This window comes from Lepisosteus platostomus, chromosome 2 (genome assembly GCF_059453375.1).
Source record: "Lepisosteus platostomus isolate fLepPlt1 chromosome 2, fLepPlt1.hap1, whole genome shotgun sequence".
Taxonomy (NCBI): Eukaryota; Metazoa; Chordata; class Actinopteri; order Semionotiformes; family Lepisosteidae; genus Lepisosteus; species Lepisosteus platostomus.
In genome coordinates this window covers 52,526,020-52,544,768 of record NC_142612.1, presented here as the reverse complement: position 1 = coordinate 52,544,768, position 18,749 = coordinate 52,526,020, and the positions used below count along the sequence as shown (strand labels likewise).

Genomic DNA, 18,749 nt, shown 5'->3' with positions numbered 1-18,749 from the left:
GGCTCAATTCAGGGGTACCTTGGAGGTAATGAATTAACAGTAGATTATTACTTATTTACACGTAGATCTCATAAAGTACTGTAAAGTATATTGACATATATTTTAATTTCTACTACTTTACTGGAAAAAATGACAGAATACCCCTGAAACAACAAAAGTTTGAATGCATTATTCTAAAACATGAATCCTATATTTACTGACTTTTATCAATATTATAGGGCAACATGGTGACAATAAGTTTAACGCTGTTGCCTCACTGCTCCTGATTTTGGGACTGGGCCATGTCTGTGGAGTGTACATGAAACATACTGTAGCACTCTTGATTTTGGGTAGATTAATAAAGAAGGAACAAAATTATATTTATTTCATTTTTGTATTTTGTGTTTAACACTTTCTTATTGTAATACTGTGATTGAGCTCAGTTATTATTTAAGTACAGTAACATTTAAGAAAATCTAAATTCTCACATATTTGTGCAACACATATACAGTTTTATATTTTTCCCGCCCTCTTATTTAAGTGCTCTTCAATCTTAATTTAAGGTTGTAATGAAACCTAATTATCTTAATTTAACACTGAATGATTATTCTGATAATTAATGAGTCAGGCATTATTAGTTGTTAAGGTCTTTATTTAGCTCTGAAGATATTCACAGCGAAACCAAAATGCAACACCTTGTTTCCCTGCATTTTGTTGCATGCTAGAAGGTTATTTAACTTGATAACAATTCAGAGATCAGCACTTCATCCACTAAGAAACTCAACTATACTACAGAAACACAAAGGTTAACATTATTACAGAATTAATGCTATTCAAGACCTTCTGTTTTCATTTTGGTTCAGCATAATAAACCGGCCATCTGTATTACTGAATAATAATCTTATCAAGGTGCAAATGTGGCAAATAATGACAATGAGTCAACTACCATCACAAAGTGAATGGAGCAGGTGAGCCATTGTATTACAAATTGAATGGTTATCAGTTATACTTCTGTGCAATGTCATTAATGCTTTATCTTAAAAGTGGCCTCCAAGCACAGGACCTTCAGTCTGACAAAATAAGTTTATAAATATGTGTAAAACGAAAACAGAACTCAATAAACCTGTGAAATTACATTGAAAAAATAGAAATTATATGGGAAAAACTAGAAGACATTGGTTTACCACAGAACCAGGGAACCACCTGATTAGGGAATGCATACTGTACATGAAGAGATGTAATTTTATCACTGGCTATTCACTGTTTCTCTGATAGTTACAGAAAGATTGATTCTGACTACAGCAGCTAACACTGAAATAATAGAAATGCAGAATGACTGATTTCTAATTCTATTCAGTGAGGAAAGAAAAGAGTTTTATATGTCCTTTTAAACAACATGAACAGACAGAAAAGTAAAATCAAAAGAAAGTGCTATCTCATAAAGTGATTTTTAAAATACATATTTAACCATACTTCTGTTTGTTGATTTAATGAAACCGGAATCTTGTAGCACTTGTTGATTATATTATCACAGAAAGAATGTTCTTCCTTGATCTTCACTACTGTTCTAACAGATCCCTTACTGATCGGGTTTTCTGTGCATAGTAATGACTTATCGGAGACAGCAATAAAGATCAAAACAAAGCAAAACTACATCTGTCTTGTTTCTTTTATAAAGTAAGACAGTACTTAACATATTCACTTCTTGCTATTCACAAATCAAAACAACATGAATCCAGGGGAATTTCAATGTGAACATATGTACAAATAACCTGACAAATTGAACATTCACTTTAATATCTGTGAACAAAATTTCACAATTTAAAACTGATGTGAATATACTGTATGTTAAGATAATTTCATTCTAATAATTTAATATTTTAAGATATTGACTATATATTGTATACAAAAGGATCTTTGGGAACACCCTGCTCCTTATGCTAGAAATATCTCCGAGACAAATATCTCTTATCTGACCTGATATCTTAATCTTTCTTACCTGTGGTTTTAAAATCCTTCTAATGTGGTCTTAAGAAAAGGATAAAGTTATAAGAAACCCATGTGCATAATTCTAATGGCATAAACTGAATATAACGAACAGTTCTTTCCGGACCCTATGCGGATGACACAATCCGAAGAAGTGGGAAACACTAGGAAAATGTCATGCAGGGATACGGGGCCGAAAACAGGGGGGCGTGTCCAAAGTGCGCTGGTGCACGGGGAAGGTGTGGCCGAGGCAAACAATCCAGAAGTAAATCATAGAGGGAATCCAAAAACACAAAAATAAGTCCATAGCCAAGTGATCCATCCAAACTAGGAATTAAAACCATGAACCTGGTCGGAACCGGCGGACAAGGAACGGAAACAGAGGTTAAAACCTTAACGGGACCAGGCGCTTCCAGGTCCCGGACTCGCACGGTGCGGAAACCAAATGCAGAGCCAGGATGAGCGTCAGCGCCTGGCTTTTAAGGTGGGCTGGGAAAAGGGATCAGGTGCACAGAATTAAGTCTAAAGTGAAAGGGCTGGAGCACCCTTAAGGAGGGGGGACTATAATCATGACACTGAATTACCAAATGAGATCAACATATTGTTTCAAAGAAAATAAAAAACAGAAAGTTGAAGGTATCAGTTAACAGTTAAATTGTGCATGTTTGAAATAAAATTCTGTGAATCACTTACCTTGAACTTGAGTCTTTTCACTGTACTCTTCAGGCACAGAACAAACCTGATGGACAAGAAATTCTTCCTCTGCTCTCTATAAATCCTCTGCTCTGATTTTATCAGTATGTAGCGGCGAGGCTTATTAATAAGAAAGAATTAAGTGTTCTGAGCCTTCCCAAATGAGGCCCCATCTCTCTGTTCATCTCTGTGGTGCAGCCACAGAGAAACTATTCATGCAGGCTGATTTAAGTTTCCTTTGATAAGGTTTCCTAGGACAGCTCCCAAAAGGGGATACACTTAGCTAAGCCTGGCTATCATGATCAATGGCCATCCATTGGCGCCTATCTATCTAGGGAGTGCCAGATGGACATCTGGACTGCATTCCTAAGTGTCAGGAGTAAGTGACTCATATCTCACCTTGATCATCCAATCAGGGACTGGTAGGGCCGAGTAACCCACGTGGGACTCTGATGCCCATGGAACTTTCAGCCAATTAACGAGCTGAAGTTCCTCCAGGTAAAAACAGGCAACACAGAGAGCCTGAGAGATTCTGTGAATTCTGTGGACTTTCCTAAAGGGAATTCAAAGGAGAATTCCAGGGCAGGACGGCCCAGGAGCAGAAGGCTCCCAAGGGCAGGAAATTCTCGCAGCGCGCCTCCTGACCATCCTGAGACTCAGCCCGGACAACCACAGAACGGCCTGTGTGTCCGAGTGCCAGAACTTTCCTTTGTTCTAAGAGTCTAGAGTGGAGGTTGCCAGAGAGTAACCATAGGATCCACCCGAGGTTAGCACCAGCAGCAGGCCTTGTGAACAGGTCAGAACTGTGGACAGCTGAATCACTATTCAGAACTAGCACTTCACCAGGAACGAACCGATCCTCTTCCTGACCTGCTGGGATCCACAGTCATCTTTTCTCCTGTGCAAACGTTGCTAGTTAAAGCCAACACTAACTAGCCGGTCAGTGAGCATCAGCAGCGCACCGTCGCAAGCCGCACAGCACAGCCTGGCACCAAGCCAGAGAGCGCGGATTGGACAGCAACTGCCTGCAACTGTTTCTTTGTACCCGCAGGAGATCTGAATCCCCAAAGATTGGATGAGTATTCAACTTCAATGCATTACAGCTCGAGAATTCATTTGTTATCCCAACCAGTTGATATCAATTTAATTCCTAAGAGTTATGTACTTATTTTGAGTATCTAATGTAGAAGTTATAACCAAGTTCATGTAGAAACGGTCTAAATGAATGATATACTGAACGTATGTCCTCTTGATATACGTAACTCTTTGTAACTGACTGAATATATACCTTTTGTATTCTGATAACCCTCTCGATAAGATCTGTTAGTTTTATATGCATATTTTATGTATTAATAAATGTATCCTCGTGTATTAGTACCTGTGTGTGTGCGTTGTTTGAGTTATGTCGCATGGGTGTATTCTAAAGCCATCAAAAGAATCAATTTTGTGATTTACTGGTACGATTAATAATTGTCCCAGTAAATGCCCAAACCCTACAGAACTGGTGCCTTCAGAGAGCACACTACCATTACAAGTATCTATTCGCAATGACCCCAGAGGCCGCTTAGTGCAGAGCTGTAACTGTAGCTCTTATTAATCTGGAGAGATTGAAAGTGAACACTAGGCCCAAAGGGTTAAGAAAAAGAATGAATCACTTAATGAACAGCTAAATTTGTACTTAATCATTTACTAGGGAAATTCAGTCTTTGATACATAAAGAGAAGTATATTGGACATCATGTAACACATTTTTGTGAAAACATTTATTTTGAATGTTTTTGTAGAAAGTCTTAGATAACAGCTGAAAGTTTGAATTCAGTGGTCTTTTAACAGAATATTAATCAAGGGTTTCTCTAAAAGTGTGAGTAAGGAGGTCAGCAAGAGACTGCAATTCAACACAATGACTTTAGATTATGAACTGAATTGTTCTAGAAATGCATCATACTATCAAATTGAAATATACTGAAAAGGCACATACATTAAAAACATTTATTTTATAGTTGATGTTTGAATTTGTCATTTATTTATCATTTATTTTTTGGTAAAGTGTGATGTACCCAAATACTACCTGAGTGTGCCTTAGAATGTGCTCTATCCATATAATAATGCTCTGCTTCAACTGTGAAGTGTATATTAAGCAATATTGTTCTCCTCAGAGGCCTTAAAGGTGAAATAGCCTTGACAATATTTGTTAAGTTCTTTCTGAATGACGCCCTGGAGTCAAGGGTAGAGACTGCGGCTGTTGGGAAGGCCTCTGGTTTTGGTACTTTTGCTGCTGAATTTCCCTGTGGTGTCACTGAAGTAGCTCACAGTTTAGAGCTACAGTATGCTCAGGAATCAGTGAGCTGGGGTTCATCATACTTAAGAAGTTGATATTAAAAAGGTAAATTCACATATTTATGTTTTACTCTACTAAATTATTTAGATATTTCACCAATTATGAAGCTTGATGTGCTGCAGACAGGTAAACAAGGCTGCCACTTTAAAGGCTGTATGCTAGATAGAAACTGGTCATCTGCAAACAGTATTATTCAAGCAGGCAGGGTGACATGATTTCTCTTGTAACCTTCACTATGCTTGTAGGTTATACACAAAGAAAACACATTTCCTCTAATCATAGCTAAACCTCCTGACTGGAGTTGTGATGCCTATAAAGTGTTTAAAGTGAAGTAAGATCTGAAGACGGGGTTACTTTTAAGTCCTTTCTGCATGAAGATTAGACTTCTAAACAACAAGCTGGAGTTTATGGCAGGAAAGGGGGTTAACTGATAAGGATTCCAGATGCAAGCTAGGAACCTCTGGGGTGTAATCTTGAACTGACCATTTGGCCAGGATCTCTTAACTGGCCAAATATCATGACCCCCCTCTTTACCATAAGACCGAGTGACGTCAGAAGCGGAAAAGAAAATACTATATAAGCCTAAAGTTTGTACCGGCACTTTGAACAATACTTCGGTTTTGTTGTTTCTTGCAGGAAACAAGACTTCGGCTTTATTGTTCCTTGCATGTGTAGCGGCAATGCTTGTTAATAAGGCAGAATTAAGTGTTGCTGTCCTTTCCCAAATGAGGCCCCATCTCTCTCTTCATCTCTGTGGTGCAGCCATAGAGAAACTATTCATGCAGGCTGATTTAAAGATGTTTTCTTTTGATAAGGGACAGCTCCCAAATGGGGATGCACTTAGCTAAGCCTGGCTATCATGATCAATGGTCATCCATTGGCGCCTATCTGTCTAGGGAGTGCCAGATGGACATCTGGACTGCATTCCTAAGTGTCAGGAGTAAGTGACTCATATCTCACCTTGATCAACCAATCAGGGACTGGTAGGGCCGAGTAACCCACGTGGAATTCTGATGCCCATGAAACGTTCAGCCAATGAACGAGCTGAAGTTCCTCCAGGTAAAAACAGGCAACACAGAGAGCCTGTAGTGGACTTTTCTGAAAAAGAGAATTCTAAGGAGAATTCCAGGGCAGGATGGCCCAGGAGCAGAAGGCTCCCAAGGGCAGGACATTCTCACAGCGCGCCTCCTGACCATCCTGAGACTCAGCCCGGACAACCACGGAACGGCCAGTGTGTCCGAGTGCCAGAACTTTCCTTTTTTTCTAAGAGTCTAGAGCGGAGGTTGCCAGAGAGTAACCAGAGGATCCACCCGAGGTTAGCATCAGCAGCAAGCCTCGTGAACAGGTCGGAACTGTGGACAGCTGAATCACTATTCAGAACTAGCGCTTCATCAGGAACGAACCGGTCCTCTTCCTGACTTGCTGGGACCCACAGTTATCTTTTCTCCTGTGCACAAACTCTTGCTAGTTTCAGCCAAAACTAACTAGCCGGTCAGTGAGCATCAGCAGCGCACCGTCGCAAGCAGCACAGCACAGCCTGGCACGGAGCCAGAGAGCCCGCAGGAGATCTGATTCCCCAGAGATTGGATGAGTATTCAACTTCAATGCATTACAACTCGAGAATTCAATTGTTATCCCAACCAGTTGATATCAATTTAATTCCTAAGAGTTATGTACTTGTTTTGAGTATCTAATGTAGAAGTTATAACCAAGTTCATTTACGAAACGGTCTAAATGAATGATATACTGAGCGTATGTCCTCTTGATATATGTAACTCTTTGTAACTGACTGAATATATATATTTTGTATTCTGATAACCATCTCGATAAGATCTGTTAGGTTTACATGCATATTCTATGTATTAATAAATGTATCCTCATGTATTAGTACCTGTGTGTGTGCGTTGTTTGAGCTATACCGCAAGGTTGGGAAATGGGTAGTGTTGTTATAGGCTATAGTGGAGAGAGATTATTTAAATATAAAGTATACTCCCTCTACAACCCTGCCACACATTCCAACACATGACTTACATGTATAAGTGTCATGTTCTAAATGTATGTTAATATCCTTTCCTCTCTGCCAACTTCAACCTATCAGCAGTTTCCTGTTTATCCTCCATTAAGGATGGGGGTTTCTGACAGCCTTAACCTCACAGTAATGTAGTCATTCTGTACAACCAGAAGCGTTTTGCAAATAAATCTCAATAATTCAGATTTCTCTTATTCTCCATCTTCTTAATCAGGGTTTTTCCAAACTGCTAAAAAAAGAGCAGGAAACTGAGACACTGTGAAAACAGAAGTGGAATTGTCCAAACTCTATATAATATTAAATTAAAAACACATACAGTTTTGAAAACAAGTTTATACATTGTCAGTGAAATGCACCTCTGAAATGTCATTTATTAGAGATGCACTTTTGCTGTAGAGATATGAATAACAGTTCAGAAATGCTTTGAAAAAAACCCACAACCAAATACACAAAAAAGTACACTAATGCCTGACAAATTACTGTAATCACAGACAAATCCCAATAAGTCTGTACTGGGAATTTTATATTAATGTGATCTAACTTTTTCTAGGCTTAAAATTACATATATCAATTATGTATTTGTAGGTTACATATGTGAAAAACAGTAGACCTTACAAGGTACAGTATCAAAAAGAGAAGGAAAAACTGACACCAGATTTTCAGATTTTGTGTAGAATTTCTAATCTGGTAGACTATTGTTATTTCAGATTTGTTTTGCACACAATAAGCATTTTGTTTTCAACAACAAAATACAGTGACATGAAGTCCAAATGAGCACTGAGAAAGGGGAAGGATAATGCTGATCTTCCAGGAGTACTGTGCTTACTCATATCTTCCGTTGTCAGAATTCCTTTTGGTTTTCATATGTTGTTTCTTAAAATTTGGAAATTACAAGCAATTTCATGCTTAATATGCTCCACTATCCAATGTGAATAGATAGCTGAGATCCAGGAACGTGAATGAGAGGCAGCAGATTCAGGGAACCCACAGAGGTCACAATAAATGATAAACTGCCTTCTGAATAAATGCATTACAACCCGGAGTTACAGCAAATCTCTCTCTGCATACCTGGATGGCACAAAATAATGTAAGTCTAACTCCCTATTCTAAAAATGCACCCATAAGCAGAAAGGATGTCTCTACCTGAGGTATGTTTTACCCAGAAAACTAGGTAATTAACTTAATTAACTTTGTTTTTGATCAGGGAACCCCCTACATGTCAGCAAACAGTCCCTCTCCTTTGAAGCTGGAACTGTTTACACTGTTAAGTGTTACTAACTTTACCGAAACTCTTAGAGACACTTTCTGGTCAGTTATAGATGTAACGATATATAATTATTTCACCTCAATCTCTGTTACATAATGAACGTTGATTTCCCTTATACTATGTCTTATTGACTTGGCATGACAGTGCTTTTAGTTTAAAATACTTCTGAGCTGCTGCCTTGATTTTTTCATTTCTTAAGCTGTGAATAATTGGATTGAGCAAAGGGCTGAGCAAATAATTCAGGCCACGAATGAAGATGCGCCCATTTGGAGGGATCCTCTCCACTCTCAAACCAATATACACCACGGTACCAGAAGCATAGTACAGAAAGACAACTGTCAGGTGTGAAGAGCACATTGATAAGGCCTTCTAACGGCTCTCCACAATTCTCAGTTTCATTACTGATGCTATGATTCTGCAGTATGTCCATAAGACATAGAGAAAGGGGACATAGATTGACAGCATGGCAATTGACAGGGTAAAATTGACTTGAGCTGTAACATAACCGCAGGCTAATGACATTACAGTATTATAATCACAAACAATGTGGAGGATAAAGTTTGAACCACAGAATGACAAAGTGCTTGCCAGTACTACTGTCAATAGAGGAGCTAGGAAGCCCAGAACCGAGGCTGTGGACATCATTGTAATACAGGCCTTGGTGCTGATTAAGGTGTTGTAATGTAGTGGTTTCACTACAGCAACATATCTATCATGTGCCATGGCTGCAACAAGGAATCCTTCAATAGCTGTAAAAGAGATGAGAAAGTATATCTGTGCAAAGCAACCTGAGAAGGAGATGGTATTATAACCTAAAATACCCGCTAGCATCTTGGGTATGGCAGAGGTCAACAGCAGTATGTCTAAGAGAGCCAAGTTCAAAGGGAAGAAGTGCATGGGCACGTGGGGCCGATGGTCCAGGGAGATTAAGACCATGATGCTCAGATTTCCCAGGAATGTGGCCAGAAAGTAGATTAGGAAGATAAGGAAGAATACAGTGTCCCGTTCCTGTAGGATTGGTAGTCCTGCGATGATGAACTCAGAGTGCAAAGTTATGTTGCTGCTCATGACTTGAAGTCACCTCAGTAGGTACTTTGGAAGAAGTAAAATATTATTGTATTAGAAGGAGGTCTTATACAGAATTGTAATGCATTATATTTTCTAAGGTAAAAATGTTTTTTTGTGTATTAATATAAATATATGCTGACATATGTTTTAATATATACTGCCCTTCAGAAAATGACAGAAAACCTCTAAAATGACAAAGGTTGCAATCCATTATTTTAAAGCCCTAAGTATGATCAATAGTTTCTTATTTTTATCAATATACAGATGCAGCCATTCAAAACGAGCGGGGTACGCCACGGTAAACCGCGGTGGGCGTGCCACATCACAACGCGATTAACGCGTCTTATCGCGTCATACTGTATATTATACCGCGTCATACGGTATAATAATACCAGCTACCAGCTGTAAGATAATAGTTGCCGGAATCACCGCCAGGTGGAGCTAATAAAACTTAACCTAAAGCTTAATGTACAGCATTTGAGCTGTCGCCAGAAAACACTCATTTCGAATCCCGATCACTGCTGAGGGACAATCTTTATTCAATTAAGAATTTAAGTTGTATACTCTTTAGACTTTTAAATTTAAACTGTGTATTACAGAATGTTAATCATTATACATTAAAAAGTTTGTATATTTTATGAAAGCAAGATTGCTCAGTTGGACAAAAGTACACAACCTACCACCTTTATAAATATTTTAATTATGCAGAAATATCTTATGGATCAAAGTCTTTACCGAAGATATTACTAATAGTATTAATAATGAATGACCTTGGACAAGCTGTAAACTCAAAGTATTACCCTGGTCCACATTCTTTGTAACCGTCTTTGTAAACAAAAATACTTTATTTTTTCATTGACAAAAAGTAACACCACAGCATTTCGTTGATCGGATCACGCATTCGTTTCCAATCTCAGATTCACCATGCCTTTCAGATGCTCATAAAATATATTAATTTAGGAACATAAACATATTGCTTTATGTAAACTGTACTGTATAGGGCTGGTCTTGGTAGCTTAAAGAAAAAATACACGCCAGTATTCCATTTCTCCCTAAACATTTTAAGATTAAAGCATTAGGAAATATAATATGGATTTGCGTATCTAAAAAAAATTAATAACGGTATAACTAGATCCATGTACTGTTGCACAAACAGTAGTATGCGACTTTCCATTGCTATGTGTGTGGGTGTCACATGACTTGCCTTGGTGGTGTGACAGCTTAAGTGACTGATTTATAACCCTGAGGTTGGGTGTCCAAACCCAGCTGTCGCCATGAGTTTTCTTTTAACAAAAAAATATTTCTTTGAAAAACTAAAATAGCAAATATTATTGGCATTATATTGACATTTTTTATATTTCTAAATATCACAACATGTTCGTACTGTATGTAAATCCACATGCGCCCAAAAGCCCTACATTAATATTGTTTATTTGCCTGGCACTGCATGGCTCCCTCTCCCTCCCCTCCCCCGGTGTGCTGGCTGTGCCGAATTTCACTCCACTGTCTGTGTCTACATTGTTTGTAAACAAACCGGTTTCACAGGTATTTTCAAACAAGAACAGGGTAAGTCTTCCAATGAAAAACACACACTCAACCTTCCCCCATGGACACATGTTTTCTTAAAAAAACAGATTCACAACGCGAAACTGTGTCAGTCTTCGGTGTTAAAAAATTGGTTTGAACACCATGGGTGCTGTTTTTAAGACACTGCTGAGTAAAGTATAGGAATTTTCCTGCTGTTCGTGTATATAGTTGACCCTTACCTGAATGAAAACAGGACAAAAAGAAAGGGTTTCAGAAATCAAACAAAGCTTTATTCTTGTGCTTACAGTCTGGGTAATTGGAGGCTATGCTGTTATGCTTCCTATGGTGATATACAGGTTTTTCACACGAAGCCGTATTGAGCAGTATTTCTTGCATTGTGAACATGTGTACACAACAATCCCCCCGGATTCCAGCTAGTGCGTAATTACTCATCGATGAAATCCGGAGGTTTAAAAAAATAGAATTAGCTCACTGATAGTTTTATGTGCAAGCTGTGAACATTTTCACAAGTCGTGGTCTTTAAAATGCATTTGATTTGAAGGCTTTCTGTGTTTCCCTTCCGAAGGTATGAACAAAAGAATATTCGAGCATGGTCAAGAAAATGGCTTAAAAAAGAAATTAAAAATTAGATATAATGATATAAACATTTACTGCAATGCATTTACTTTGGTGGGTAACCGTGTCAGCCTGCAACGTTCTGCTGTGAATCCTTCTTCAGGTGTGAGGGTCTTCAGCTCAAAATGAAAAGCTTGGAGTTTGTAATGTAGGGCGCTCTGAACGAGTTAAACTTTAATGCAGGAAAAATGTATTTCCCAGAAGCTATACTAATTCTTATGGAAGCCTGTTTCCGCCAGGGAGTAAAAAAAAAATGCACTAGGGATTAAAAAAAAACGCCCTATGTTATTCTCTACGATGCAGTGCAGTTAAAATAATATCTCTGATGCTGTTGCTAAATTAATATAATTTATGACCATCAGACGTGTTATGCTCCAATGGATTGAACGGGCATTTCATGATGTACTTTTCACTGATGAAACAACAGTGGCTCTGGAACAGTTTTCAACCATGTCGTTTTATAAAAAGGGGAGATATGTGAACAAGCAAAACCCAAAACATCCACCGAAGGTTAACCTATTCTACTCTGAGAAGAGTAGAGGGGGTGAAAAGTGCCCGCGGTCATTTAATTAGTATTAAAATTTGCACTGATTCCCTTGTGAAGATATGGACATAAGAATATTCGTGCGTGATCAAAAAAATGGCATAAAAACGACAAAGTGAAGGCTGTGAAAACATTCACAATGTACTTTATACACAAAGGAAGTGTTCTCACAACTCTAGGAGGTTTTGTGAAAATGCTACAGGCGTGCCAAAATCGGTTTTGAACTTCAAGCTAACTTTACCCTGGTACCTGTCCCCACACACCCTGCCCCCACTGCAATTAGAATAAACACAAAGCACTGAAATCTTTAGAGTAGATGAACAGGTGCTATGCAGACGTAGGCATAATACGTAATTCAGGCTTTATGAACTCACACCTGGGATTCGATTAATTAGGGTTATTAATTATTAGTTATTATTGCTACTGTCTGAGTCTCTGTGTCTACATTGTTTGTAAACAAACCGGTTTCACCCCCAGTAAATTAAAAAAGTCACAAGATTTCAAAACACGATGGCTGTGTACTGGTCGGCCCTGGCTTCCCATCTATGCCGATGCACTGCAAGTCCCCGTTCCCCCCATTTTGATTTAAATCGCAAACGTGTGTTTAATTAAATGTCTTTATTGATTCACAATCTGATAAATGCAACGTAAATCGTTATCTTTGTCTTCTAAGTATCGTCATAAACTTTCAGCATAGCTTTCTCCCCATTTAGATTTATTGTTCTTGGGATAACCGAGAAGGAGTAAGGCTTAAAAACTATACAGCGTACACAGATTTCTAAGCTGATCAGGAGGAAGAAAATTACCGTGTTTCGTGCATAAAAAGTGGTTATTAACTATCAAAACCTGTTTTTATAGCTTTTGTGTGTTTAAAATACACGTTTCGAATAGAAAAAAATCATAATCTGTTGTCTTCCTGGTATGTAGAACAGATCAGCAGGCCTTTTTTTCCCCAATCAGAGGGAAAAAATCAATGGCTTCAGAATGGTGATTGGCTGACACCATTCTGAAGCAGTGCCATATTCTCTGGTATACGCATACTCCAGAATTTTGACTTCTTACTGTGTGATAAAGAAATTTTAAAGACTACTTCTTAGCATAGATAAGAAAGTGTAGATAAAAAGGCTTGGATTCTCATGTATCTGATACACGTAACTTTTTCTTCTGTCTTTGTTGTGCCCTTGAGGATCCTTGTGATGTTTTGAGCTCTCGTTGAATGATAAGTGTCGCATAGTTTAAATCATTTTCATTCTTAGAAATTATTAAATGCTCTGTGAAAAGCAAGGGAGTTTTTATGTCTGTTATAATAAAAGAAAATGCCTGATGAACTAGGAATTGGACAGTTTTTCAGTGCTTGTACAATCGATGGAAATGTTCAAATAAATGTGCTAAAGAAAAAATAAAAGTCATTTATTCCTTTATCATATTGGCTAGCTAATGTCCCCTCTTTACTAGTAACTTGTGGCTGTGTTTCTGTGTTGTGTAGCAACTATATTCTCAGGCAGAGGAACGTAAACAGCTTAATGTTCGTGTTAAATAAATTTTAAAATTAAAATTCATTCTATATAGCAATCACATACATGGGAACCGTTTCATAAAACTTTGATGCTTAAAATGTTTAGGGAGAAATGGAAGACTGGTGTGTATTTTTTCTTTAAACTACCAAGACCAGCCATATACAGTACAGTTTACATACAGTACTATGTTGATGTTCCTAAATTAATATCATTTATGACCTTCAGATGTGTTATGCTCCTCTTCTTTTTATGCTCAGCTACTAAAATTTCCCTTTAGTTGTAAAATTCCATATAAATATTCAATACTAAGCGGATTAAAATGTGCACAGTAAAGAACTTAAATGATTAAATCTTTCCACGACCGACCAACGCACCACGAGTGCCCCTGCCGGTCATTTTGCCCAGCCTATCACGTACCACGGTATGACGTGATATGGCGCGGTTTGACATAGTGAGTTGCCTGCAGTACGGGTTTGTACCGCGCACTTTAAATGGCTGCATCTGTATTAGGGCAACATGGTGACAATGAGGTTAACAGAAGTGCCTTACTGCTCTTTTTTCTAGGTTTGGACCTTGTCTAAGGAGTGTACATGAGTCATAGAACTGTAAAATCTTCTTTATTTGGGGAAGTTAATAAAGAAGGAGAAACAAATTGTATGATTTTTTATATTTATTTCAATTTCTGTATTTCACTATTAACATACAGTATTCTTATTGTGATAGGTTAATTGGAGGCAATAATTTATTAACTAACATTTAAGGATATTATAATACTTCTTCTCATATGTTTGTGCCACATACAAATTTGATCAATTCAGCCAGTCCCCTGTACTGCTGGCTCTTATTCTAATCAGGGACCCAGAGGATCAGCTGTGTAATCATGCGTGTCAGTGTCAGCCATTGATTTAAAGATTGAAGAACTGTCTCTGTGATTTGTGTGCTATACCATTAATGCTTTACCTCAAAAGTAACCTCCAACCACAGGATGTTCGGTCTGACAGACATAATGTGTTGTCGGTATGAACAAAATCCTCCGTAGCAAAACTGCAAAAGCTTTATTTACATATTTGCCATATTTGTACCACATTATATCTATCAATCTTACTTCTGTTTCATTAAATTCAGGGCTTCAAGAGGCCACCTGACAACAGGGGAACAAAATACAAAGTCCACACAGATAGCAAACCCAGGGCCCCAGTGCTGTGAGAGTGTCACCACACCACCCATGACTTACTTGTCAATTTAAAAGTTTTACTATACATGGAATAAGGTTTGATTTTTTCCTAACCCTGCTTTGGGAGGAATACTGCTTCTGCTTCTGCTGGTGTTGATTCCATCTTAATACCAAATCTCCCCTACTATTTGACGACTTCATTGATTTGCTGTGGTTGTATAGACTTTATTTAATTTGTTTCTTCAGTCAGTCAGTCCTAGCTTAAATATTCAAATTTAAAGGTCCTTTTCCAACAATCTCAACAGAAATTTACAAAGCTTCTCCACAACTTGATTTCTGTTATTCCTGACTAAACAGTTCTTAATAGACACAGTTGGAATGACACCCTATGAACACACCCACAGGCAACATCTGAATGAGGGCAATTCTGAACTTTAGAAATTGGTACTGGTACAGGACCAATTATAAAACATTTGATCTTCCAAGGGCTGAAAGCAAGTTTATAAATATACCTAAAAAAATAAATCAATCAGTCCCAACCAAGGCCCAGGGTTGAGAACCATTGGAATAGGGAATGTTTCTATGAAGAGAAGAAATGTTATCACTAGATATTCATTTTTTATCACTGGAAATTCTGAAAGAATGTGCTCTCTTATCAATAAAATTAAAAATCCTCATTTTGCCATGCATCTGCTTAATGGTTTCATGGACACCTGAACCCTTTAGTACTTTATGATTATACAGTAGGATTACAGAAGGAATGTTCTTCCATTAACTCACTACTTTTCTAGTATGTCCCTTACTGTTTTATTTTATCCATAGCAATGACCAAGACCTTTCAATAGTTTAAATAGTAAATATGGAGCAAAATATTATCTTTTATCTTTCTTTCATCACATAAGACAATGCTTTATACTGAATATTTGCTGTCTACTTCGCACATCAAAAACACATGAACACATCATTTTGAACACAATCACAAGGAATAGCCACATATTTATCTATCACTCATTTACTGTCCTGTTTTTTTATTTCCTGTACAAACATACTGTCACTATTTATTATATACTGTTTTTAATATACTGTCTATATTGTGTGGTGTTAAATGTTGTACTGGGCATGTCTTGAGAGAACAACATGAACAAGAATCCCAATGTACAGTACATGTACATATGGCAAATAAACACAAATCTGTCTAACAATTGAAACCATTAATCTTAATTTCTGATGAATAAACACCATTGATGCCAGTAAAGCGTTCCAAGTGTAGCTGTTTTGAAACAAAGCTGATGTGAAAATTTGTTTAAAAAAGTGGATGCTTACAATACAACATTTTAGGATAATGACAATATATGCAAAAGTGTTTAAGAAATGTTTGTGTCTTATGAAAGAAATTTATTGAAGACATTAAAAAGGAAACCCAGGAAACAGCATGTATAGTAATCAGATCTTTGAATACAGATGCAGCCATTCAAAATGCACGGTACAAACCCGTACCGCACGCAACTACCCACAAGCCATCACTGCGTACCGCAGTACATGACAGGGGCACTCGTGGTGCATTGTTCAGTAGTGAAAAGATTAAATCATTTAATCTCTTTATTGTGCACATTTTAATTTGCTTAGTATTGAATATTTATATGGAATTTTACAACTAAAGGGAAATGTTAGTAGTTGAGCATAAAAAGAAGAGGAGCATAACGCATCAGAAGGTAAAAAATGATATTAATTTAGGAACATAAACATATTATGTAAACTGTATATGGCTGGTATCAGTAGTTTAAAGAAAAAATACACACCAGTATTCCATTTCTCCCTAAACATTTTAAGAATCAAAGTCTTACATGTGGTTATTTCGGAAACCTTTTTACATGCTCCTTCTGACCATATTATGTTTATATACTTTGTGAGAAAAGTGATACTTTTAACCTTTTCTGTGAATGCACCCGCTATTGGAGTAAACAAAAGCATACTTTTAGAATTTGACTAATAGGGAATATAATATGGAATTGCGTATCTAAAGAAATTGATAACGATATAATTATATTCATGAACTGTAGCACAAACAGTAGTATAAGACTTATATGTGTATGGCTGTTTCACTGCTTTTTATGTGACTGTGTCTGTGGCATGATGGCTTAAGTGACTGACTTATAAGGCTGAGGTCAGGTGTGCAAATCCAGCTATCGCCATGAGTTTTCTTTAAACTAATAAACATACCTTTGAAAACCTAAAATAACAAATATTACGGACACTATATTGACATTTTTTATATTTCTAAATATCACAACAATATATGTTCGTACTGTAAAGTATGTACACAGCGGTACCACAGGTTGTAACCCCATGTGATCCCGAAAGCCCTTCATTATTAATAATATCTTCAGTGTCGCATTAACTTTGGAATGTTCCTTTTTTACAAGTTTAAAAAGAGGCGATACACAAGTGTCTCCTCTTTAACTCTCCAGTTTACAGAGAAATTTCACCATATTGGACAACATTGTCCAATAATACTCTTCTTGTGTCTAATTTTTAGTTTAGCAGGATTTAAGCTACAGTATATGAATATAATTAAATAATTATTAATTTGTTTAGACACACGATTCCATATTATATTCCCTATTAATCAAATTCTAAATATGTCAATATTTTGTGTCCATAATATTTGCTATTTTAGTTTTTCAAAGAAGCCTTTCAAAGGCTTGAGGCATCTGTTAAATTGCCCCACTGGATAAATTGTTTGGAAAGAAACCAGTTTTACAATTCTTTTCCTCCCCCTCTTCATTTTCAATGTAGAATAGGTGAACCTTCCAGTGAAAGACAACCCCCCACGGACAGACTGACAAATGTTTTATTTTGTAAAAACTGCACCAGGTATTAGATCTTGTTTATATTAAACTTATATCACTGGGCAGTGGTGGACGGTGCGCTATTTTGTCAGTAACCTGCTAATCTGCTTAACAACTGCAGAAGTTGTTAAAGTACAGATTTTATTTCTGTACGGAATCCATGTTAAGTTTTCCATACAGAAACTTAATGCGTGTTAAGTTTACAAAATTAAAGTGTTTCAAATGTTTAACTAAGAAGTAGTGTAGCCAGCAAAGGAACACGTAATAGGTTTATTCTATGCTAAAAAGAGAACAGAGAAAACTCAACGTTTCGGCTGTGAAGCCTTCTTCAGGTATGAGGGTCTTCTACACTTGGAGTTTGTAATGTAGCACACTCTGAACAAAGAAGCACGTAAAATCATTTCAGAAATAACCACATGTAAGACGAGCGTATAACGCTCCGATAACAAGCGTATTTGCAGTAAAGTTTCAAACTATCACTTTTCTCACAAAGTATATAAATGTACAGTAATATGGTCAGAAGGAGCACATAAAAACATTTCAGAAATAAACACATGTAAGACTTTGATGCTTGAAATGTTTAGGAAGAAATGGTATACTTTTGTGTGTTTTTTCTTTATACTCCCAATACCAGGTATATCAGTTTACATAATATGTTTATGTTCCTAAATTAATATCGTTTATGAGCATGTGAAAGACATGGTGAATCGGAGCTTCTCAAGATTTACTTTGTATGATTGAAAATGAATACGTGATTGGATCAACGAAATGCTAAGGTGTTACTTTTTGTCAATGAAAAATAAAGTATTTGCGTTTACAAAGAAAGTGGACCACGGTAATACTCTGAGCTTACAGCTTGTCCAAGGACATTCATAATTAATACTATTAGTAATATTTTCAGTAAAGACTTTGATGCATAAAATATTTCTGCATATTTAAAATATTTATGATAAAGGTGGTGGGTTGTGTACTTTTGTCCAACTGAGCTATCTCGGGTTCATAAAATATACCAACTTTTTAATGTTTAATTATTAACATGCTGTAATACACTGTTTAAATTTAAAAGTCTACAACTTAAATTCTTAATCTAATAAAGATTGTCCCACAGCAGTGATTGGGATTCAAAATCTGCTGTTTTCTGGT

At 37.0% G+C, this 18,749-nt stretch overlaps 1 pseudogene; it reads right to left on the bottom strand.

Annotated features, from left to right (window-relative positions):
- Nucleotides 1-8,408: 8,408 nt before the first annotated feature.
- Nucleotides 8,409-9,359, bottom strand: LOC148676475 (olfactory receptor 1C1-like; annotated as a pseudogene).
- Nucleotides 9,360-18,749: the final 9,390 nt, after the last annotated feature.